This window comes from Pholcus phalangioides, unplaced genomic scaffold (genome assembly GCF_987345545.1).
Source record: "Pholcus phalangioides strain wild (caught in Gottingen) unplaced genomic scaffold, Ppha-v1.0 ptg000015l_1, whole genome shotgun sequence".
In the NCBI taxonomy this organism is placed as follows: domain Eukaryota; kingdom Metazoa; phylum Arthropoda; class Arachnida; order Araneae; family Pholcidae; genus Pholcus; species Pholcus phalangioides.
Genome location: NW_028301608.1, coordinates 106,089,648 through 106,116,535, shown reverse-complemented (window position 1 = coordinate 106,116,535; position 26,888 = coordinate 106,089,648). Strand labels below are relative to the sequence as shown.

Here is a 26,888-nt window from a genome sequence, read left to right as displayed (position 1 = left end):
CACTAAGCTACAGAGGAGATAGAGATTTTCCTTCGCTAGAGCGTATATATGCCGAACGGAACCGTGCAATGGACGGTGAAACCGATCAGCTAATAGCTCATGGACGACGAGCCACCAGATGGCTATATATATGACATGAATGTCGCTCTCCACTTGTTAATACAAGATATACAGTTGACTGGATGTTGTGAAGATATTTATTATTTTAGATGTTAATTTTTTTTTTAAGGAAGGAAAAAACTCATCTCTGCCTCTACCGGGAGTCGAACCCGGGTCCCTCGATTGCCGGACGAGTGCTCTGACCACTAAGCTACAGAGGAGATAGAGATTTTCCTTCGCTAGAGCGTATATATGCCGAACGGAACCGTGCAATGGACGGTGAAACCGATCAGCTAATAGCTCATGGACGACGAGCCACCAGATGGCTATATATATGACATGAATGTCGCTCTCCACTTGTTAATACAAGATATACAGTTGACTGGATGTTGTGAAGATATTTATTATTTTAGATGTTAATTTTTTTTTTAAGGAAGGAAAAAACTCATCTCGGCCTCTACCGGGAGTCGAACCCGGGTCCCTCGATTGCCGGACGAGTGCTCTGACCACTAAGCTACAGAGGAGATAGAGATTTTCCTTCGCTAGAGCGTATATATGCCGAACGGAACCGTGCAATGGACGGTGAAACCGATCAGCTAATAGCTCATGGACGACGAGCCACCAGATGGCTATATATATGACATGAATGTCGCTCTCCACTTGTTAATACAAGATATACAGTTGACTGGATGTTGTGAAGATATTTATTATTTTAGATGTTAATTTTTTTTTTTAAGGAAGGAAAAAACTCATCTCTGCCTCTACCGGGAGTCGAACCCGGGTCCCTCGATTGCCGGACGAGTGCTCTGACCACTAAGCTACAGAGGAGATAGAGATTTTCCTTCGCTAGAGCGTATATATGCCGAACGGAACCGTGCAATGGACGGTGAAACCGATCAGCTAATAGCTCATGGACGACGAGCCACCAGATGGCTATATATATGACATGAATGTCGCTCTCCACTTGTTAATACAAGATATACAGTTGACTGGATGTTGTGAAGATATTTATTATTTTAGATGTTAATTTTTTTTTTTAAGGAAGGAAAAAACTCATCTCTGCCTCTACCGGGAGTCGAACCCGGGTCCCTCGATTGCCGGACGAGTGCTCTGACCACTAAGCTACAGAGGAGATAGAGATTTTCCTTCGCTAGAGCGTATATATGCCGAACGGAACCGTGCAATGGACGGTGAAACCGATCAGCTAATAGCTCATGGACGACGAGCCACCAGATGGCTATATATATGACATGAATGTCGCTCTCCACTTGTTAATACAAGATATACAGTTGACTGGATGTTGTGAAGATATTTATTATTTTAGATGTTAATTTTTTTTTTAAGGAAGGAAAAAACTCATCTCGGCCTCTACCGGGAGTCGAACCCGGGTCCCTCGATTGCCGGACGAGTGCTCTGACCACTAAGCTACAGAGGAGATAGAGATTTTCCTTCGCTAGAGCGTATATATGCCGAACGGAACCGTGCAATGGACGGTGAAACCGATCAGCTAATAGCTCATGGACGACGAGCCACCAGATGGCTATATATATGACATGAATGTCGCTCTCCACTTGTTAATACAAGATATACAGTTGACTGGATGTTGTGAAGATATTTATTATTTTAGATGTTAATTTTTTTTTTTAAGGAAGGAAAAAACTCATCTCTGCCTCTACCGGGAGTCGAACCCGGGTCCCTCGATTGCCGGACGAGTGCTCTGACCACTAAGCTACAGAGGAGATAGAGCGTATATATGCCGAACGGAACCGTGCAATGGACGGTGAAACCGATCAGCTAATAGCTCATGGACGACGAGCCACCAGATGGCTATATATGTGACATGAATGTCGCTCTCCACTTGTGAATACAAGATATACGCTCTAGCGAAGGAAAATCTCTATCTCCTCTGTAGCTTAGTGGTCAGAGCACTCGTCCGGCAATCGAGGGACCCGGGTTCGACTCCCGGTAGAGGCAGAGATGAGTTTTTTCCTTCCTTAAAAAAAAAAAAAAAAAAAAAAAAAAAAAATTAACATCTAAAATAATAAATATCTTCACAACATCCAGTCAACACTATATCTTGTAATCGCATTATATATCAAAATATGTAAAAATTGGAGAAAAAAAACGAAAAATCACCCGGGCGAATTGAGTTGGACTGATGGTTAATTTGAGTGTCTTGTTGATACCGTCTGATTACATGTGATATCGACTGGTGATGGTGAAACTGTCTGAACTCAGTCTTTTGGTAAACATAACATTTTCTGTAATAAAAAAAAAAATTTCAGGTTAAATCTCTTGAAATCCTTTACAGAGCTTGCTTTGGAATTCGCATGTGCATGTACATTGTACATAACCACTGTACTGCTGTTCTTTCTGAACTGAGCCCCAAACACATCGTTATACTTTTTCAAAACGGTGGCTTTTATAACGTAAAGTGCCTGATTTGGGCTAGCCAGCCCTAATCCGGGATCTCAATCCAGTGTAGAGCATACATACTTAACCCATAGATCGCGGGCCAAATTTGAACCTCGGAGTCATCCGACATGGCCTCGACTTCAAACCTGGTTTTGTAAAAGTAACTAACTAAGCGGCACATTTCCAGCTCACTTGAGTGAGCACGGTTCCACACTGGCACAGTTCAAGAGCATTTAAGCCGACCGCGACACATTTTCAACTCGATGAAGTGGCCGACACTCTCCTAAAGGTTGAACAGTGAACACCCTTGCAATAACCAGACAAACTCGTTCTTGTATCTTTCTTTCTTTCTTTTCTTTTTTTTGGTATTTTCGAAATTTTTTTTCATTTTTGATAGTCAAAAAATGCATTAAAAACATAAATGCCAGCAAATATATATTTTTTCAAAGTGGTTTTTTTCAAATTTTTCTTCTTTTTTTGTGAAGACATAATTCACTTCATTCGAATTGTTTTAGACAAGTTGGTGCAGGGTATTTTCATCTTCACATACAATTTTTTCCAGAATTTTATTGCTAAATTTTATGTAATAAATCCCACTTTTTCGGGAGACACTTTCTCCTGGAAGCCATTTTAAAAACATCTTGGAAGTCCAACTTTAAGAGCTGCCCTCTGATGAAAGCTCTCAAAGTTCATATTCACCTTGAGTTCTAACACAATTCTCTATAACACAGATCTTAACTCCGCGAGGTAAGAAAAAAGTTCTACAGTAAGAGAAAGCAACTCACACATTTGTGGCACCAGCCAGGGGCGGCTTAAGCGAGGGTGCAAGGGGTGCGGTGCACCCGTGCGGCAGGTTGTAAGAGGCGGCAGCTTTGGCTTTCGTTATACACAAAAATTTTTGAATGTTTCCAAAAGTAAAAATTCACATGACATCACGCTTTTGAGCCATATACGCTGATAACAGAAATGTTGAGCAAACTCGAGCAAACGACAGGGCTTATTAACGTAATACCAGAAACAAAAATGTACTTTATCACAAGTGGCAAGTATGCATTTTGGTGCTCTCAAACAGTAATTTTTTCTGGAACAGTCAAACAAACGCAAAAGAAATAATTCGGCTTCTAACTTGCCCGGTCCCTGGAGCACCAGAACCACGCACTTTGAAATAAATCTCTTAATAAAAATCGCCTCATTATACATCATCTTTACAGGATAACTCTTAAGTAATAATGGCTCATCAATAAGTGCTGTTTTGTGGATTGAGTTATCTGGCAAACTCAAGACTGGTAGAATAATTACGGACGAGAAAAAAAGAAAGTTAAAACAAAACATTTTCTCCAAAAGCGGGACGTATGGTCACGCACATTTTCTCGGTATACAATGGTGTGCGGGTTTCTTCTAAAATCAAAATTGATTTATGTCACGGTCCTCTAGGCTTTAGTCCTATCATCCTTCTGTCAGGATAATCTTTTCTTTAGGGGCGGCACATGACGCTTTACACCCGGGTGGCTGTTAAACTTAAGCCGCCCTTGGCACCAGAGTCTGGAAGGGATAAAGAACATACGGGGCTATCTTAAACCAATAAGTGTTCAACAATGGGAATTATTACTAAACTATTGCGGAGCTGAAAGCAGTCATAAAGGCGACATTGCGTTCTTTGAGTCCAAAAAAAGTTTACAAAATCCTGTTATGCCTACTGAAGGTATTCTTGAAGTGATCTGACAGCAAGGTAAACTGTATATAGTAAATATGTGAAATATTTTCGTGTGTGATCTTGGCGTAATTTGGAAACACGTTCTTATTGATTTGTGACTAAACTTTTGACACTTGTTTTCCATATTTCGGTACACTCTGAAGATACTATTTATTTACATAAAAATGAGAATAAATGAATAAATTTTAAGTTTAAATTTGTCAATTTTTAAATAACGAGATTTTGTTTGCTGCGTTATTAGTTTTCCAATTATTGCAATTTTCTTACTGCGTGACCTTTGACACACTTGTTTTCCATACTTTGGAACGCCATGAATATTGATACTATGAATGTGGAGCCTTTGGGTGCGTTTGAATAAATTTCAAGTTTTTTTTTTTTTTTGCTGCGTTATACACTTTTCTATTTATTACAGTTTTTTTACTGCGCCTCAACTTTTGACACAGACTGTAATGTCTACTATTTATTAAAAAAAAAGATTGCAATGCTATGCGATTTTTTTCCCTCCAGAGTTCAGATTCGGAATCGAGCTTTACGAAATGTATCCGAAGTGGATCTCACCACCACTGGCACCAGCTGCTGGATTGGCACCAGCTGCTGGTCAAGAATTAGCGCATCCTGACGGTGAAGTGGCTACTGTTAGAGGTAAATAAATGGGCTTCAATAATCCTAGTACCAACCAGATTGCTGTGCGGCCGAGTAGAAATCGTGCTAGGCTCGAATCGAGAGAATCCAGGCATCGAACGCCGTTGTCGGCTGAAGTTGGTTTATTATTTATTTTATTTATTAGACAAAACAAAAACATGCAAGACAGAAAGACAAAAAGAAACTACAAAACAAACACTACAGTATTTGACACAAAGGGATATGATCCCCTTCCATAAGTCATAAACAGTAACTCGAATGGAACAATTAAATGGATATTTATGCGGTTTTCCAACTTCTAAGAGCGAATGTAAACCGGTCTCCCAGTTTATAAGTAGTTCTTCAACACCATACTTACAAATTCAGACATCTGCTGTTTTTCCTTTAAGATACGAAAGACAGGTGGCAGCACCAGTAGAATACGAATCATGCATATCTTTGACAACATAAATGCATTAGGGTCACAGATACACTCAGAACAGGTATCCAAATATTATCCATATTGTGCAACTTTTACCAGTTTGCCCAGGGGTGCACGACCTGCGGCTCACAAAGGTGTTCCATCCGATCCGCGAATGTGTATCAATACACTCACACACAACAAGATAAGTGCATAGGCTGACCATATTTCCTTCATAAAAATTCGAGAAATCGAGATCCATACGTCATATCGCCAATTATAGCAAAAAAAATTTGTCAAATGCAAATACAGTTTTCGTTTGATCCACAAAAAACTTGTTAAAGGCAAGTAAACGTACGAATTAGTCAAAAAATTTGCCAAAAGTAAGTGAAGTTGCCACCTGTCGCTAAAATTGCCGAAAAACAGCCAATGATGGGAAATAGAAAGCGATCGAAAGTCTCAATGGTGTAAAAATGTAATTCACAAAAGAAACGTACACTGGTGTAAGAAATTAAGAGAATTTGCAGACTTGGTAGATTATCTCTAGAACTACTGTACCGATTTTAATGAAATTTGATATGTACATACATTGATACAATACAAAACAAATAACCATTCAATAATTGTAATACACAACCATGATCGTGCGTAACACTCGTTGGAGTCGGAAGGTATGACACAGCAGTTGCAGAATAAACAAAAAAATGGGTTAATAGATGGGTTAATAGGGGGTATGGTCCCCCTCTTACAGATATACAGGTCTCGTAGCGTGATTTCATACTTGAAATAAGGCAGTTTATCATTTCCTGTGGCAATTGGTCCCACTCGTTCAGCAACGCTGTTTTCATTCCCTGGATGGTTCCCGGGGGGGGGGGGGTTGCGAGTTGCAATTGCCCTCCCCAGAGCGTCCCAGACATGCTCTATAGGGTTAAGGTCTGGAGATCTGGCTGGCCAATCCATCCAGCGAATATCCTCACTCTCTAGAAAATCGTCGAGCAGAAGAGCTCTATGTGGCCTCGCGTTATCGTCCATTAAAATGAACTCAGGGCCAACTGCACCCCTGAAAAGGCGAACATAGGGCTCCAAGACCTCATCCCTATACCTCACACCAGTCACAGTGCCTCTTTCAAAGACATGGAGAGGTGTGCGGCCATCCAACATGATGCCTGCCCAGACCATTAAACCTCCTCCGCAATAATGGTCGATTTCGCGGACATTGAAGAGTAGGTAGCGGGTCCCTGGTTCTCTCCATATGAACATATGAGAAGCTGTAGCACTCCTGTTACGCCTCGCTGCAATCGACAAATGACGATCTTCTCTGGCCTTCGTGGCTCTTGGACGACCTTGCCCAGGCTTTCTCTCGATGGATCCGGTATTCTGGAACTGTTTCCATAAGTTACACACGACGCTGGGAGTTAAATTGAACTCTCTACAAATCTGGACTTGAGATTGACCTGCTTCTATCCTCCCCACAATTCGCCACCTCATTCTATCATCTAAACGTTGGTAGTTACTCATTTTTACTGTTACAATTTGAAATTAACCGATTGCTGCAAAATAACACCAAGAAATTCGCCGAGGTGTGCTAGCGAACGAAATGCGTCTTAACTTGCGCGCGCTTATAAAGCCTGTTTCTCTACTGGCTCCGCCTACACACACATGTACGCTTACGTATTTGACGTACAAGATTTGCATTTTTGTCTAGAAGCAGTGGTTTTACATTCAGTTCAGTTCTTTCCATGAAATTCGATAAAATATGCAAATTCTCTTAATTTATTTCACCAGTGTATGTTTGACAAATATATGAGATGAATATGTTCATATATAACTAATTAAAATTATGATAGAGTCATAATTGCCATAATATGATTTGTAAGTCGTGAGAATAATTTTAATTCTTTATTTCAAACGTTCTTGTAAACCTTATTGAAGAGAAAATAGGTGGAAAGAAAAATTGGACATTTTTTATAAAAAAGTTGGGACGGCCAAAATTACTTAAATATGCCGGGAAATACAGGTCATACGGTCACCCCATACAAGTTTCTGGCCAAAGTTGTATATCCGTGATTTTATCTCACGTGCTCTTCTTCTAAATCTAACTATAGCTATTTTTTACTGTCGATCCGTACCTAAAAATTACAAATTTTTCGTCCAGGGGTGCACACTCCGGAACGCGGGCCAAATGCGGCCTCTCCAAAGTGTTCCATCAGGCCCGCGAACGGTGTTCCGGTAGAAAACCAAAATGATCTATACATGGCCAACAATATCTCCATATTATCTCCCCCCGGATTTTGTCTCAAAAGTGCCGATCTAAGAGGGAGGGTACTATCGCCCCTCCCAAGAACAGGATAACATGGGGAAATTTTCTGTTCTGTAAAATACGGGATGATCCGATGCACCTACACAAATAAGTCGCTTCCCCGACACATCGCCCTGAATCTGCCTGTCTCCGCTCCATTCGCAGCTAAAGATCTTCGCTCAATTTGAAACTGAACATGTCTATCTCGGGCTTCATTTGTAGCTGAAGATATCTGCCGATGCTCCATTCACAGCTGAAGATCTGCCTTCGTTCTATTCGAAGCTGACGATGTTTATCTCGTTCTTCAATCAGGGCCGGATCTTGAATCCTGCGAACTACGCGGCCGCAGAAAGTGCCAATCGAAAGGGGCCGACTTTTTTAGGACACCAACTGAAGAGGGACGATTTCTTACGGTGCCAACTGAAGTGGGGGTGATTTTTTTTATCACCAAATCATTTGCTTACACTTAAAAAATATCCAGAACTGGCCTTGGCTTCATTCGTACCTGAAGATGTCTGCCTAGGCTTCACTCGAAGCTAAAGATGTCTGCATAGGCTTCACTCGAAGCTAAAGATGTCTGCATAGGCTTCACTCGAAGCTAAAGATGTCTGCCTATACTCTGTTCGCTCTAACTTGGGTCCTGATGTAAATAAAACGCTGTACCAATTTTTGATATCACTCCGCATCCTTTATCTCTATTGGTTGTAATTTTACCCGCCCCTTCATTACGTGTTCCGAACACGCGTTTTTTCCTCAAACGCGAGATTGTAAATTCGTTATGAAGAATTTTTCTGAAAATTTTTTTTTCACTGTTCTCCAAATTTTGTTGAAATAAAAACTGTTGATAACACTAATTAAAATAGAAAGAGGTATATATATCTCCCAAAAAAAAAAAATTCGTTAAGGTATTCTGTCCGTTATCATGGCACACTCCTCAAGAATTGGGATGACAAGGCTCCAGCCCGGACATTGCCTGCGACAATTCTTGTCATTTTTTTTTTTAAGCTAAAAGTTTATTATATAGCGTAGGCGGAGTTGACTTGGAAGTCTGGGGGGGGGGGCAAGGTCATTATTGCTGGGGGGCACGATGATGATGATGTCAATACATATATACATTAGATCTGCCCACTCCACTTTTGACGCTGGGGGGGGGGCATTGCCTCCCCCGCCCCGCCCCCGCCCCCGTATTCCGCCCATGCTATATAGAAGGGCTGTTGAGAGGTTGGTCTGAGGGCCCGCCAGAGATCACATCCTGGGGGGTCTTGCGGCAGGATGTGAGGCCATGGTCGTTACAAAAGTTTGTGCGAGTTGTTTATTATTTTACGGCAGATATTGAGAAAAAAAAAAATCCTCATTTTTTTTAATTACTTTTTTTTCTTCAGAATTTTACAATTTTATTTCTGAGCTAATTTACGCCGTATGATTTTCCTGGGCCGGATATGCTACTAATTATAACGTGAAACTAATTATGAACAACTTACCGTTGTGTTGCCGCCTTTGTTTTTCTTGCGGGTCTGTATAATTAAATATTTCATAATAATCCACGGGCTGTAGAAGTTCCAATTTGATGAGAGAGAGTCATCCACATTATTTCGTTTCTTTACTTCAACCTGTTGTTGATATCCTGTTTTTTGTCGAGACAATTTCGGTTTTTTATCCGTGTGTAGGTAGCGAGCCATGACCCCAACATCCAGCAACAGGAGCCCCTGGACTGGGATCTTTAATGGGCCCCCAGGCCAGGCTTTCTCGCCGGATCTATGGTATCTGTCATAATGAGGCTAACTGAATCAAAAATAAGCATTACTCTTTCGAACCAGAGTTTCAAAACGTTACCTTCACGTCTACGTGATAATCCTCAGACTTTTCTTCGGCTCGCCGCCTTCGACGACACCAATTTTACTTCCTCCCAACCAGCTGCTCAAGCGGAAGTGAGAATACTTTTGAAATGCGTATATTCACCACGAACGATAAGTGACCCGTTCAGTGTACGTCAAAGCGTGTGGGTGAGAAAAAAAATATTGTTGACAGAAACTTTGTTTATAGGAGTCCAGAGCAGCTGCAAAGAAATGCATTTTCAAATGGCTCTGCCAAACAAGATAGATACGCATATTTCATTTATGTCATCAAACGATAACGAAGAAAGCTCTTTTTCTTGCAAGACCTCTTGAAGAAGCGTATACAAGTGTATATCAAATCTGTTTGCGAATAGGAATAATAATAATAACAAAATGAAACTTCCTTTTAAAAAGGGGACGGTAATGTGTTTGAGTGAGAAAGGCGTATCCTGTCAACACCCACCCTGAAGACATGGCAGCAAAAACGCTTTGTGACCGATCTTTAAAAAATATTTTCTCCCCTCTTCCAGATAACTTTGAAATAATATGGAATAAATATTTAAAAAAAATAAAAATTATGAGGTATTTTATGGTATGAGGGACAAACGGCAAAGGACTATATTTTTGGTGATGTTGCACAGTGAAAAAAAGGTGAAATGTTCTTTAACCAATCATTTTGGGCATCGCACACGTGCTTTTATTTACATCAGGACCCAAGTGAGAACGAATAGAGTATAGGCTTCACTCGAAGCTAAAGATGTCTGCCTTCGCGCCATTCGAATCTGAAGTTGTCTGGCTCTGCTCCATTCGCAGCTGAAAATGCCTGCCTCCGTTCTATTCGCAGCTGAAGATATCTGCCTAGGCTTCATTCAGTGCTGAAGATGTCTGCTTCTGCTCCATTCGAATCTGAAGATGCGTGACCTAGCTCAGTCTCCTCAAGAGGGGGGGGGGGAAGGCGATGGAAACCAGTCCCCTCACAATAAAGGGGAAATTTTGCCTGTCCCGTAAAATATGTGACGATCAAAGAACTTACACAATTCGCCCCTCCCGTCACATCGCCCTGGATCCGCTAGGGTATGATCGTTTTTTATTTTCTACCCGTACTTTAACATAAGAAATTTTCCACGGTGCGCAGTGAAAGTATCTTTCTTCCTCGTAATTGCATAGATGCGTGTTTCAAAATTTGTCTCGTGTATTAAAAACTGATTAATTTTTTTCTTTTATTTTCTGATTCGATAGCGGCAGTAAGTATGGGTACAGTTATGATACTGAGCAGTTTCTCCTCCTCGTCCATGGAAAGCGTTGCGACTGCTGCTTACGAAGCAGCCGATTATTACGGAAACGAACCGGTATTGTGGATGCATATTCAAATTCTGAAGGAACGAAACGAAATATTACAGTTGGCATTCAGGGCGAAAGCTGCCGGTTTCAAGGCTCTCGTAATGTCATGCGACTGTCCAAGGGCGTCCACTTTAACCTGTGGCGGTTCTTCTATCGTCGAACGAATCAAGTAAGTTATAGAGGAGAAGGTATAAATATGAGCTACATGTTACATTTTCAGGTCCGGCAACCTATATGCACCTCTTTTTAAAGGTTTTTTATTCGTAAAACATGTAAGGATGAAGATAGAAAGGCAAAAACATGTCTAAAGTGCCCCATGCATTTTATAATAAACTAGCTGATACCCGGCGACGTTGCCCGCCCCGTAAAAAATTTATATATGTATAGCTTATTAATTATTTCTTAATCAAAAAAATTTCTGCATCAAGTAAGAAAAAATTACTTTTATTTTTAAATATTTTAATTAAAATCTTCAGACAACCGCTTGTGGATACACAATATTTTTTTCTTTTTCCATCTGGTGTGTAGATGTACAAAATTTTGCTATTACCAACACGCGAACAGGTGACGAAAAGGTGTCCGTGTGAAAAACAGGGCTCAAGTAAGTTGATACCTGCCACTGCTAACGACTGGCCTTGCACTTTGTTGATTGTGATGGCAAAAGCTAAACGAATCGGGAACTGTAATCGCTTGAAAGTGAATGGCATTTCTTCGGTGATAATTGGGATACGTGGAATGAAGACTTCTTTTTCTTTGTCACATCCAGATAGAATCGTTGCTTCAATGATGCAATTGTGCAATTTCTTCACGCAGAGTCTGGTGCCATTGCAGAGTCTCGGTGTGTCCAAATTTCTTAAAAGCATTATAGGTGCTCCGACTTTGAGGGTCAAATTGTGTGGTGGCACATCCGGAATATCCAAAGGAGTTCAGAAATTCTGCAGGATACAGATCTAAATGTCTGTGACAGTGTCAACCGATTTGTAAGATGTGGAGTCTCCTGGAATAATTTTTAGGATTTTTTCGTTGATCTTGTTCACACTGTCATTTTTCGGTGCCAGAATCGCTCTCAGAAAGCCACTCATGGTTTTGGTCATTTTGTTGAATGTTTGGGAAGACTTTGTCTGCAAGTTCTTGAACTGAGTTTAACAACTGGCAAAATCCATTTGGGAACGTAATCAGTCCAGTGCTTGGTTCTACTGGTTGGTCAACTGATGTGAAAATGATAGCAGTGCTGAGTCATTTTGCTCGCATGTTGGTGGATAATGATAATTTTCTAACTTCGTGCCAGAGTGTTGATGATTTGAGGCAAGCATTGAGTTCATCAGTTGGCGTTGAACATTTTTATTCCCAGTTTTGTCAGCGTAGTTGTTGTTCTCTGTGTATATGGGAGATTGTGGAGAACTGCCACCGGTAAAGCCATGTCAGAAAATTTGAGGCTGCTCCTGTCTGCGGTGCCCTTTTAGAAAAGGAGCAGAGAAGGTCTCAGGGATATGGCTGAGAACTCAACATGAAGTTATTAAATAGTAATGCATGAAAGTTCTAGTTAAAGCAGAATTGTAACTCACCAGGAATTTAGGTGTTTAGTGTAATTGAGAAAATTCACCAGTTTGTAAATGCTGGGAGCATTGACAACTTCACTTAGTGTCACCTGATGATCACCGAAGTAGTTCCTTCTCGGGGTAGAGAAGGCGGGACATCGTCCCACATAGTGGAGTGGAGTTTCGTCTTCTTCTCCACACGCAGGACAAATAGGTGAATCTGTATAGCCACAGTTGTGTAGGTATTTCGCTAGGTTAGCATGACCAGTGATGATCTGTATAACCTGTCGAATTTGTTTCCTGTTCAATGAAATAAGTTTTTTGGCAATATTCGGATGGGTTCCCAAGGCCAGCTTGGCCTGTCTGCAGTCCTGCCTTGAGTTCCATTGCCGCATTGCAGAGATTCAATATAATGTGGTAATAGATACCGTAACTCTCGTCCCCGGAGCAACCACCAAACTCTGGGTATTTCCACGGAATAATATTTTTCTTCATTCTCACATGACCCACAACTCATGTTGAACCACTTGGTGTTAGAGCAATGGGCAAAATTTGCCTAGGCTTTTCCCCTATGGGACGCCAAATGATGATGATGATATTGTTGTTCTCTGTTGTTAGCGACGTCATACGTCCAGCTTGTGCAGCGAATATTATTCAAAAGCCTTTTACGCATTTTTTAAATTGAAACTATACCTATACGATGGGCGGTTGATGAGATAAAGGCCGCATTACCACTTACAGGACACCGTGTATATAGGCTAGCAGAAATACCCGACGCTTCCCGGGTTTTCTTCAATTACTGGGAGGATTGGAAAAGTGACAAACCGTTATAAAGGAATAAACTGTTATAATAATAGAATTAAAAGTGTAACAAACCATTGTGTAAAGGCATATATTCACGTCTGAAATGCATTGTTGGAAACCACGGTAACCATGAAGTAAACGTTCCGAAAGTGATTGTTGAGTCCCCAAAACTATTGTTGCCACACAGGTTTTCGCCCATTCCGGGCATTTGCCCAGCTCTGACGAACTATTAAAGTAACCTACGGTTCAATCCCGGACCTGTTTGGTATACATGCAAAATCTGGCGACGATTGGCCTAAAACTGTAGAATTGTATAAAGAACATACATACATACTTTCACATTTATATATAAGATTTGTGAATAAACAAAAGTTGAATAAAGTTGGGAATAAACAAAAGTTACAATAATAACAAAAGTTGTTAAAATCGTAGTCTTTCAGATAGTGGTCTAAATATGGGTCACCCATTAGGTTGACCAGATGAGGCACTGTACCTGAGAAACCGGGATGTGTGTGAATCCCAGAATTCCTAATTAAAAACCGAGACAAAACACGAAATCTATTAATGAAAACCGGGACATTTTAGGAACGCTCTTTTGGAGACATTAGAGTACGGAAATTGCAAACTTACAATGTGTTACAAAAACATTATCACGCTGTTTCTATACAAAGCACCAATATGAGTAACTACCAACGTTTAGATGATGGAATGAGGTGGCGAATTGTGGGGAGGCTAGAAGCAGGCCAATCTCAAGTCCAGATTTGTAGAGAGTTCAATTTAACGCTCAGCGTCGTGTGTAACTTATGGAAACAGTTCCAGGATACCGGATCCATCGAGAGAAAGCCTGGGCAAGGTCGTCCAAGAGCCACGACGGCCAGAGAAGATCGCCATTTGTCGATTATAGCGAGGCGTAACAGGAGTGCTACAGCTTCTCAGCTCTCTCGTGACTTGTATGTAGCCACAGGAACCCGTACATTAAGGGTGACTGTTTCCAAAAGACTTCATAAGAGAGGGTTGTTTGCGAGAAGGCCTGATCTCCAGACCTTAACCCTATAGAGCATGTCTGGGACGCGCCACAGGAAATGATAAACTGCCTTATTTCAAGTATGAAATCACGCTGCGAGACCTGTATATCTGTAAGAGGGGACCATACCCCCTATTAACCCATCTATTAACCCATTTTTTTTGTTTATTCTGCAACCGCTGTTTCATACATTCCGACTCCAACGAGTGTTACGTACGATCATGCGTGTGTATTATAATTATTTAATGGTTATTTGTTTTGTATTGTATCAATGTATGTTCATATCAAATTTCATTAAAATCGGTACAGTAGTTCTAGAGATAATCGACAAAGTCTGCAAATTCTCTTGATTTCTTACACCAGTGTATATTGGGATAAGATAAAACCATTTCGATCACTGAGCATTTTTGTGTCTGCTGTGGATTTATTTACCAACACAGTTTAAACTACAATCGCAGGTTAAACGATCAGCGATCGACACGGATTGGTTAAAATCCTTAATTTAACCAATCCGTTTCGATCTTCAATCCTTTCACCAGCGATTGCAGTTGAAACTGTGTGGGTGAATACGGCCGTTGGTGTTCTAGAAATGAAGAAATAAACATTATGTGTGTGTGTTATTTTGTCCGATTCGAGGCGCTTTGAGGAATCTTTATATAACGGTACTTTTTCAGTTTATACTTACTGCTTTCAGACTGTAATCACCGACAGGGTTTAAACTATAGGATATCGACACGAATTGTTTAAAAACATAAATTTAGCCTATCCGTGTTGATCTTCTATTCAAAAATTGTGACTTAAAACTATGATTTGCTTTAAACCCTGTCGGTGAATACCCCCCTTGGTGGTCTAGGGATAAAGTAAATATTGAATATTATGCGGTGTTTTGGTGTCCGATTCTAGGCTTAGAAATTTTTCTAACGATACCTTCGACATGGAAAAACTGAGTCCTGCGGTATCATACGCAGATATCACGTGGTTGAAGAGGAAGTCGGGCATGCCCGTTGTTGCAAAAGGTATTCTAAACGGTGAGTAAATTAAAACATTATTCTTGTGTATTTACTTGTTGATTTTGGATTTGTCATTTATCACTGGTCCACGAACCGGTGCCAGTCCGTGAGAATTCCCCCCTCCGACCCGCGGAACATTTCAGCCAATTAAAGTAGCCGATACATGGTTTTAAATTTATTTTTAAATATTCTACCGTGTCTATAATTGATTTTTATTTCTGTCTTAGCAGGTCTGTGAATAACAGTGTCATTACATTATATTGTATTCCAATTAGTGGATATATATTGTAATATCGAATAATAATAATAATAACAATCGAAATATATTGTAATTTTTTTTTTTTTTTTTTGCCAGTCCACATATTATTTTTCCCGTTTATTATTTATTTATTCATTTTTGCCGGTCCACAAATTATTGCATTTTTCCGCTAGTACGCGGAATTTTTTTAACGCTGTACTTTCTTCAACCGCGTTTCGCGAAAGTTATTTACCTGTCCGTAAGCATTTTTCGACCAATTTGTAAAGCTATACTACATTATTTTGGCCTTAATAAATATTACAACCAATCTCTACGTCCGAAATATATTAACACATCTCCTACTTATTTACTTTTCACTCGTCCGCTAACCATTTTTCCCACTTCCCGCGGTCCCCGGCTGTAAAAATGTTAAAGAACACTGGTGCAGGCGACACAAAATAAATCCATTCTTGATAGTATAATAATATCTTATTTTAAAATTATAGGTGAAGATGCTTTGAGAGCCGTAGAAGCTGGTGCATCGGCCGTTTTGGTGTCTAATCACGGTGGTAGGATGCAAGATACTGTTCCACCCACTGTGAGTGGCATAATTGCTTTTTGCACACAATTGTCACTTTTCGTTTTTTTATAATCAGCGTGATTTACGGAAAATTCACCGACAACAATTCGCCAATAGCGCAATAGTTCGTCACCAGTGAGCGACCGAGTGTTTGAGCTAGCAAGTGAGTGAATGATCGATTAAGCGAGTAACCACATGGGTGACCAAGAGAGTGGATGAGTGACCATATGGATGACCGAATGAGTGAGCGAGTGGGTATGACTGATCGAGTGAATGATCCATGTGAGTGGCTTAGTGATCGAATAAGCGAGTCAGTGACAGTATACAAGTGAATCTTCTCTGTAGCTTAGTGGTGAGAACACTCGTTCGACTCCCGGTAGAGGCAGAGAGGAGTTTTTTGCCCGAGTGGCGTGGTGGTAAGATGCTCGTAGTCTACCACCGTGAAGGCGGCTGTCACGGTCCCGAGTTCGAATCCGAGGGAGGATATAGGTAAGATATTTTCCCTAACGAACTTGACGGCGACCACCGATAGACAGCGCGTTCATTTCCAACCCATCTCATTAATGGCAGTAAATTGCAATATAGCGATATGGCCAGAGTTGGTGTTTGGTGAAGTAGCATATAAGTGACAAAATGAGTGACGGAGCAAGTGGGTAACCTTATGAATGATGGAGTAGGTGAGTAAACTTATGAATGATGGAGTAGGTGAGTAAACTTATGAATGATGGAGTAGGTGAGTAAACTTATGAATGATGGAGTAGGTGAGTAAACTTATGAATGATGGAGTAAGCAACCGTTCGAGTAACCGAATGAGTGACCGTATGAATGATCGAGTGAGTAACTATACGAGTTGCGGAGTGAGTGAGCGATTGAGTGACCGTTAATTGTGTGGCGTTGGTTTTTCAAGGCGATCGGTAAGACAAATCTACGGTTGAAAACCGATCATGAACACCCTTTAAAACGCCTAATAAATAAATAACCAAGCTCACATCCAGAGTTGCCGACATGAAGAAAGCATTGGGGGGAGCTGAAAGTTGCAGGTCGTCCCGTGTATACGGGACTCAAGCGCTTACGCAGGAGAGGGAGGGTGGATTTAATTTTTTTTTTTAATTATTGTGTGAGGCCAGCTCCATTACAACTTTTATTGGGAGGGGCAGGTTTTCAAATGACCTCAGCCCCTAGGTCCCGGCGCCTATGCTTACGTCATACTAACCTACCAAAAAAATAATAACCACGCTCATCATTTTTTATATTTTTTATCCAACAGATCCATATCGTCGATGAAATCATCGACACGGTCCATGCTGTATACCCTGACGTGGAGATTTATTTGGACAGTGGTGTTAGGGCTGGTCAACACGTGTTTAAGGCATTAGCGAAAGGCGCCAGAGCCGCGTTTGTTGGAAGAGGTCAAATCTGGGGATTGGCGATTGCGGTAATGAATTTTGTTCTCTTCTCGATACTGCCTGAACCTGAATTATTTGTGGCTTTTAACATATCATAGAATATTCGAATTTAATTTTATTCGACTGACGCCATGATATACAATTAATTTCAATAATATTTACTTTCTCCTTTAGGGCGAAGCAGGAGTCAGACAAGTCCTCTCTATATTGAAGTAAGAATTGAACGAAACAATGGCCCTGGCTGGTGAGTGCATTAAGAACCCGATATTTTTCTTCGTAAAAACTAATATTTCCGATAAAGGTCATTATAAAAAAAATTATTCCCCCCTTTTCTTTTTCCCCCTCCCACGAAAAGAACCGATTGCTATCGCAGCACCACACCAGCCTTGCACCATATTTATTCCTAGAGGAGCAACGCAAGTGTCTTTGATGTGTCGACCGTTATTCGATTCACCCAAGTTTGAAATTCGCCTAGTACATACATGCTCAACTCATGGCTCGTAGGCCAAATGTGGCCCTCGAAGTCATCTGATGTGTCCCGCGACCTCAAACCTAATTTTGTGAAAATGAAAACTAACCGGCGCAATTACAGATCGCTTACGTGACCCACAGCACATTCCGAGATCACTTAAGTGGCTCGAGGAATATTCACAGATCACTTGAGCAACCCACGACACAGTTTCAGATCACCCAAGTGGTCCGCGACACGTTTAAAGATCACCCAAGTGGCCCGCGGTGCAGGTTAGCATCACCAAAGTGACACACGGCACAGTTCCAAATCGCTCAAGCCGCTCGTGGCACAGTTCCAGACCACTCGAATGCCCCCGTGACTGCTCTCCAGATTGTGATTCGTGACACAGTTACAGATCATTTACGTGGTCCGCGATGCGTTTTCAAACCATTGAAGTGGCCAACACTCGCCAAAAAGGTTGTCGCCAAAAGTAATTTCAAAAATTAATTTTGGAACGTATTTCCGAACTAATTAGACAAAGAATTTTAGAATGAAATATCATAAAGAAATAATTTCAGAATTAATGAAAGGAATAATTTCAGAATTAATGAAAGGAATAATTTCAGAATTAATGAAAGATATTTAAAGAGCTAATGAAATTTTTTTCCAGAATTAATTAAAGGAATATATTGAGAATGTTTATATATGAAATAAATATTTCTGTAATTATATTGAAAGGAATAATTTCAGAATTAGTGAAATGATATTCTTAGAATTATTAAAAATGAGTATTTCTGAAGAACTTTACCAGTATCTCCATGGTATTGATATGCGTTTTGGTTTGCGGTGCGCGATACGCTTTCTCCACGCAATTCTCGAAGTAAGAATTCGCATTTAAGTGTTTTTCTGAAAAATAACTTCTTTTGTGTTTTGTTTTTCGTTCGCAGGTGCGAATAAAGCGACAGAAATCACTCGTGACTACATCTATGAAAAACCATACACTTCTTGCACATCCATTTTTGTCAACACGTCATGACTGGAACCATGAATAAACCATTTTTTCCCACTTCAAAAGGAATCAATTTCATTTTGTTTAGCAATTAATGTACAACTTGTAATAAATAATAATTTTTCTGCCATTCAACAAATATGCGTACATTAAACTGTAGGTTATGCAAAAGATAATTTACTATTAGGAGATACGCGCACACCTCTCGTAAACATTCCTCTAGGAAATTTCTAGCGAATTGGAACAGGTCGGAATGTGTATTGTGAGTGTATGCGTGGCCCTAACGTTTTTGTGTTGTGAGATTTATACTTGTTATGTGTTATATCTGTGCTGCCATCTGACTTCCATATTTATTTAGTATGCAAACCCGTGGAAAGCAAAAGGGTTCTGACTTCACTAGGTGCACAGCACAAACAATCAATGAAAATGAAAAGCAGGGACGTCAGTAAAAACGAACAATTAAAGTTAAAATGACAAATGCTTGAATTTTCATAGGTCCATGTACAGCATATAATTACCACATGGACCCATTCATTATGAACTAGCGAAGCGTCACGCTGATATTTCATATGTGTGAAAGTTTCAAATGCATGCAAAGCTTTTAACGTCTGAGTGACGTCTCACCAACCTACAATCAAACTCGGTTATATTGATAAAATTCCGTGAAATTTTGTCGTTATAACCGAGGTTGACGCTTTCAACCATTTTCTGACGAAAAATGTGATGAGATTCAATCAAATACTGTGCGTGAAGTTGTTATTTCATTATTATGATCGGGGTGGTCGTATTCAGTTGATAAAAATACAGGAAGTATGGGATCATTAATACGGGACAAAGCAAATTCTCTCCAAAAATATTCAATTTTCTGAAAAATTTCCAAATATTTGACGAGAAGCAAAGTGCGACAGCTAATCTGCAGTGAGTTGAAATTTATCTCTCGGGGGAGGGGGGAGATTAAATATGATACATACATAAGATGAATATGTACAGTTATTCATTATAACACAATTTGTCAATTGTGCAAATTACCTTCACCCACAATTCTACTAGAGCTAAGAATAAAACTAAACTGTTGAAAAAACGGGGCATCTTTATAAAAAAAAAAAAGAGAGAGAGATGTACAAAATTACGGAAAAATTCGGGAATATCCCGTGTAGGAGTAATGCCAGTGAGGGAGCGTAACACGTTTAATATAAACTTTTTTTTTTCCAACGTTAGGTATCATTAGAAAAACAGAAAAAAATCCGTCAGTGTGATGAACTCTGGAAACGCTGTGAGGCCGGGATTACACTACAAAAGTTTTGTAAAAAATGCTTTTATTACAAATAAACTGATCGTTTAAATTCGAGCAAATGCAACCGATCTGTTTATTGGTTGTATTTTTCAAGTTTTATAAAAGCACGTTTACAAAACTTTTATAACGTTAAAAATAGAAACAAAAATGACGGAAAATAAGTCATCATATCCGAGGCCGGGTTGATTACCATTATTTCTCTAGGACAGGGGTGGCCAACAGCTGGCCCGTGAGGTGATTTTGTGTCGCCCGCGACTAGGTTAAATTATTGTGAATTATATATAAATTGATTTCCTCTTATCATTATTTAAGCCATCATTTTCAACACACAGCAGACCTGAAAAACTAAATATTAACTTCTTTTTTTTTTTTTAAATTTTTAGTGACGATAGTAGTTAGCTATGTTCTCATCGCACTGCCTTTTCATACGCACGTATTGCTCTTAAAGATTGTTATGAGCATTTTTACCTCATTTCTTTCCGCCATCTCGTTGGGCAAGTTGCGTTTTTGTGTCCTCTGTGTAACCGAATGCATATTCGGTGTTCTGCTCACAGTGACAAAACTTGTGGATGTCAACTCACAATTCTTATTCTAATTTTTTTTATTAATAAATTTATGTTAATGTTTGTCATGATGAGTGCTCACTATTCGAAGAACACAAGGTCATCACAATAGTATTGACTGTCATGGGTAAACCCGTGATGGTAGCAAGATAAAACGAATCGGCTTCGCATGGATCCGGCAGACTACCAGTAGATGTGAAAGGATGCGCATACGCACCATTACCTGGTGCTCCTGTACGTCCATGAGATTACACAGAACCAGATTTGAGATACATTTATTCTTACTACGTGATTTACTTTCTTTGAACAGAATATCGGTTTTGTTGTTAGAAAAAGTGCTAGTCTGCTTCAACGTGGAATGCCACTAACCCGCTATGTCGAAATTAAGAGATGAGTTCTTCTCTGTCTTCGACACAAGAAATCATCGATCGCTTTCAGACGCCCTTCTCCAAAGCTGTATTAAAGATTTGAAAATTTTAAGATTTAAAAATTTAAATTTAAAGATTAAAAAATCTCTAGCCGCTTTGCCCTTCTTCCTCTCTGTTTATTTTCGAATATCCAATTTTGTTTTTGCAATCTCCGGTCTTCTGAGGCTTTTCTTCTTCTTGTGCTCTGAAGCCTTATAATATTGTTACGTTAATGTTTGAACTGAGAGACGCGCATACAAGACACTACAACTATCTTCACAGCTGTGTCTTCGCCCTCTTTCCATCCCTATAATAAAACTCCTCTGGAAGTCTACCGGTGCTTTAATCAATTCCTTGAGTGACCCGTGCAGCTCCACCGGTTGCCAGATCAGGAGTAACGGGTAAAATTAATTGCAGAGAAATGAAGAAAAATGTTTTGTCTGCAAAATTGAAACTATGGATGTAATTTAAGGGACTAATTTGCAAAAGAAACAGTAATTTTTGATGAATTGCGTCAACTAGCTGGGAACAAGAAAAGCAATGGATATGTATCAGTTTATGAAGTGGAGCCCAGGGTAGAATTTTAATGACTAAATTGCCCGTTTTTTTACCACATTACTTGTGGCGGACGCAAATCTGCGAGTTTTCTGGGAACTTTACAGGCGTTGCTGTGAGAGGTGATTAAGTTCCCAGGAACTGGTGGGGCCGGCGACGCTGCAGCTGACCATTATACTGACCTTTGAGTAGTGAGAATTTGGCCACCAACTCTCCATGGAAATCAATCCAGACTACAAATATATACGACGTTATCTTTGCTTCAGAGGTTCACATATGTGGAATCTCTGGTTTAACGATTTTAAATGGTTTCTAATGATATGACCTGAGTTAAGACCTGAAGTTCAAATATGAGTACCTAACTACAACGGTCCTAGTATAGGTATCGACCCAAGTTAATAAAAATTAACTAATTAAATTTTTAAGAAAAGCTTTTAAGGGGCATTTTGGCTTACAAATCAATCAAAAATCAAATAAAAAAGTTTTTCATAGCCAATTTTGGCTCAGCGGTGAAGAAGTTACAGCCGAGGTGTCGTTATAACAGAGTTTTAGCGTATTTGACAAACTGGTAATGTTTCAGACCTTGAAGTTACGCTATTGATCGCAGAAGCATTCAGTTGAAAAGCCATTAGATGAATAAAAAAATGCTTTTTATCCCATAACATACATGAAAATGACACTTCTGTTGTTCGGAATGATTTATGAGTTTACGTATCTTTTCACCAGCACTTTTCGGTGATTTAGAGACGGAAATAAGTGTTATTCTATATCGGAATCAAGTAAACGAAAACACTTTCTAAGTCAACTTATATTTCTAAAAATGATCTATCCTTAAATGTGATACATTGATCGCGAAGAATCTCACCACCCCATATACATATGTGAGTTTACTAGAAGTGTGTTTTTAGGGCACTAAGCGCATTTCATCTAAGAAAATCTTCCATATTATTCTCCAAGTTGTTGACGCGTACTTCAGTACTCAGTCCCGTGTTATAGAAGCTTTTTGAAATATGCTGAATATGGAACGAATTCAGCCAATACCTATTATAAATTTTCCTTTGGGGAAAAATTTCACAGAAAAGCAGGTAAAAGTCAGGAAGATTTGTAATTCAAAAACCAGTGATTTCTTAAAAGCTCTGCTCTTCTATTTCAAAATCCATGGATTAGATCTCCAAAACGGCCGCTGTTTTACTTGTATGGGTACATTGCGTGACCCTTACGCTTACGTAATCAACTGGAACTTCTTATATCTCTTGATAATCATTTTCTTCGGAATGATTTTCACCGAAATCGTCGGCACGAAATTCTTCTGGATCTACATCGCACATACTGTACTATGTTTTCTATTGTGGCACGTGGTGAGAATGAAATCGAATCTTCTGTGGGACATCATCCAGCATATAGAAAAATTACCGAGTGGTAAACCTAACAGAATGTCGAATATGCTCTCAAAATACTGTATACACGGTTTCGTGATAATAATTTCTACATTTTTTGCCGGTTATGAACTTTCGCCTACGTTTTTTTGCTGTGATTATGATAATAAATATGATTATTGGTTGTTTGGGAAAAAAGTTGGAGAAATGAACACTGGCATCGAAATATTTTTGGTGGGTGTTGGCATCGTAGCGTATGTGCAAACGCAGATAATTTTCCCGAGCCTTCTTACAATTTTATTTTGTTTTTTCTGTCATCGTATCACTCGAGCTCTCAAGCATTTTTCCAAGGCCTGTTCTGAATTCGACGCGTTCGCCTCGAAATCTGAAACCCGCGAAATGCTCAACACGTACGTCCAGATTTTTGCTCTAGTCGAGAAAGTTAACAACACCTTCTCCACCCCATTATTGCTTCTTATCACGGTCCACGAGAGCGCGTCCTTATTTTACTTCGGCTCTTATTTCTACGCTCCGTAGGAAGTCACACTCACATCTTTGGTGACAATTGTCCTAATGGCATTCTACGCTTTATGGGTGTTGGGTATCATCATGTTCGCCGCTGAAATACCCCTGGCAATTAATGGGGTACGCAGCAGGCTTTTCACGGCTTACGCGGATGCGTTAAACAGTTGCGGTACCGATAACCAACACGTTACCACAGAGGTGAAGGCGATGTTGGACAAAGACGTGGTATATATCACCATCGTGGAAGTTTTCGACCTGCGAAGAAGCATGATCGTCACGTGGGGTGGAGCTTTCATCACTTACGGGTTTTTGCTTCTTAACAGAGATGTGAGTGTTCCAAATCAGTTATAGGTGAACGTTAACCAGATTCATTTCGACTTGAATTGGTATCCAATCTATCGAACGCCAGAACTTTGCCACTGAACTTATCCCGTTGCCGAGATCTCTTCCAGCCCAGCTTTATCCAATCTATCGAAAGAAGAGAAATCAATTCAATCACATTAGTATAGATTGGCTTATAAATGTATTGTCATGAAATTATGTTTACATTATGAAGCGTGAATAAAAAGAAATGAACAATTGTTACTCGTTTAACCTTTGTTAAACCTCGTTTATCTCGTCATTGGCTGCATAATATTTTACACGTCTTTCATTTTAACCCTTGCAGCGGCAATGACGAGATATCTCGCCTTAACTCGATGCCTTTTTTATTTCAGAAATTCCGAGGTATTTCGCGTCCTTAAAACCCTCCTATTTAGATGATGCCGAGCCCAGATACTGAGTAGTACTTTTTCTGGAGTATGAGTTGGCTACCTATACTTAGATGACGCAACCATAGTTTGTTTTTATGGGCAGTGTATTTTGTTTTTATCATAATCATTTGTTTGCATAAATTTTTATTTTAGTGTGTATTTGTTTCTCGTGATAATTGTTCAAATTTTGGGTTGCTATATTTTAGTTTGGCATCCATATCTTTTACGGACATCGTTTTTTAGCCACCTCGGTGGGAATTTTGCCTGTTGTGGTCTTATGTATTCGCATTTCTGAAACTGGGATTACCCCATAAAAGTTTCATTAAATTTCTTTTGTAAAATTTGAAAAATCCAACCAATAATGCTCATAGGTTACATTCGAACAAATGCAACCAATAAGCTTATGGTTGTTGTTGTTTTTTCTTCAAATTTTGTAAAAGATATTTCACCTAGCTTTTATAGGGTTATCCCGGCCTTGTAGAGATTACAGTATAAAAGTTTTATAGAAGATCTACAAAACTTGAGAAATGCAACCAATACGCGTATCGGTAATGACCGTATTGGTTAAATTTTTCAGATTTATAAATGAACTTTTATGGAACTTTTATAGATATATAATTCTCGGCCTTAGTTATACAAAAAGATAGAAGTTATTCCCCTTCCTTGTTTTTTTCATCACTATTCTCAGGGTTGGGGGAGGGGGGAAACACTTATCAGCCACAAAATATTCCTCTGAAAACCGGTGTGGCATTTTACAGAAAGTTCAGTGACTTCCACTATGGCAGTTATAATGCAGATCGCGGAAATTTTAAAAACTGCCTAAAGGGTTGTTGAATACTCTATTGATTAAGCAAATGTATTCAGGATTATATGCACTCAAAATAATGTCTCTGTCTTTTATGTTCTGCATTGGTTTTTTTCAATTAGCCATCATCAGAGAACATCGACTATTACCACAAGGGAATAGCGGAACCTTACACTCTCTGGAACTCTGTCGCAACAAGGTGTTCCGGCACTTGACGTGATACCGGGCATGAATATATTAAAAATTAAATTAAAACAAATTCACACAACTCAGCGCAAAATATTTGCGACATTATGATGAGAAGATCTTAATCTAGTTACTGAGATATTTGAAACAATCAACGTTGAAAATTAACAAAGATTGTATATATTAACCATGATCGAAAGTTTACCCATTAAAAAAATGTTTTCCGTGTTAATAAAAATTCCAACGGTAAAAATCTTTTTCCGTGGTCATATATGCTGCCACCGTTTCTGTTGTACTCAAAATAGTCTATGGTATTTCGAAACGTGAGATCATAGCAGTGTAAAATATCCTACATTCAAATTTAATTCGCTGATAATGAAATCTTAAAGAATGGATCTTTATTGCATTTATCTTACATTCAAATACAAATATTTTTTTCACTAATTCATTTATAAAAAATATTTATTTCCGTTCTGACATTTCACAAAATTGATGCAGATAATATAATAATAATAATAACCCCAAAAGGCATGAAATGCACAGTAGTATATAATTCATGCAGAAAAATAAATTCAAATTCCTTTTTTACGTAGGGGAGATCGGGGCTAGTTGGCACAGTTTTTACATTTGGATTTTTTCTATTTTTTCTATTTTTCAACAAATATGACTGTTGCTGCTGATAGCCGTACTCCTTGGCTTCAAATCAATGATGAAAATATCACTCAAAATTGTAATCTCATTTTGTCAAATCTGTTTTAAAAATTGTTTAAAACTATGCCATCTTACCCCAGATGAGGGACAAGTTGGCACAGTCTCAGGGGATTTGTTATCGTAGGATGATGGTTAATGGGATTTGAGGAATAAACGTAAGTTGTAACTATAAAACTTTTATTTCAATACAAAAATGCAGGAAAAAAAATTATGTGCATGTGAAGCACTCAATATTTTGATTAAGAAAACTAATGTAAAAAAGACGAGTTACAAAAAAAGAAACCAAAATGAACAAGAAAGTCGCCATTCGCAGCTTCATGTCAAACCAAGAAAGTAGGCGGATCGCTTACTTACTTGAACTGGCGGTTGTAATTTTCGCACAATTTTGCTGCGGTTATACCAAATCAGCAAGTTGCTATATGATACGTGTTCTATGCCAACATTAGCTGGGATACCAACTAGCCCTTACATGACTCTTTGAACAAAAGGGCTTCCACACTGTTCCACAAAAGTTTCATGAAGCCTTTCAGCACTTGAGTGCAAAACGTTATTTGACCACTCTAACCATCACAACTGCTGAAACGTCTCAACATATTCATGGGCTTCACAGAATAAAAAAAAACACTTTCCTGTCAAGAAATCAGAAAACTTGCTGTCCTTCCTCTCCTCAGGTGGTTTCGCAGTGGCCATACTAGCGCTCGGCAGTGCTCACTGCGGTAGAAAAGGAAGCTGCACATCAACTTGACCCCTTAAACCAACTAGCCCCGGTCTCCCCTGTAATCCGAAGATTATTGTCAAAAAATTACGATACGTAATCTATATATGTAGAAACGAATGTATGTCTGTCTGTCTGTTTGTCCTTTATGCATTACTACACCATTCATCCGATCGCCATGAAACTTTGGAAAG

At 39.3% G+C, this 26,888-nt stretch overlaps 1 pseudogene across 1 annotated transcript in view; it reads left to right on the top strand.

Moving 5' to 3' along the window:
* LOC149077281 (uncharacterized) overlaps window positions 1-18,832 on the top strand; it is a 54,109-nt pseudogene extending 35,277 nt beyond the window's left edge. Inside the window, exons 11-17 of the transcript XR_016193958.1 lie at window positions 4,743-4,870; window positions 10,644-10,914; window positions 14,988-15,139; window positions 15,866-15,957; window positions 17,207-17,374; window positions 17,520-17,589; window positions 18,744-18,832. The product of XR_016193958.1 is annotated as an uncharacterized LOC149077281 (transcript). The remainder of the gene's footprint in view (window positions 1-4,742; window positions 4,871-10,643; window positions 10,915-14,987; window positions 15,140-15,865; window positions 15,958-17,206; window positions 17,375-17,519; window positions 17,590-18,743) is intronic.
* The last annotated feature ends 8,056 nt before the right edge of the window (window positions 18,833-26,888 follow it).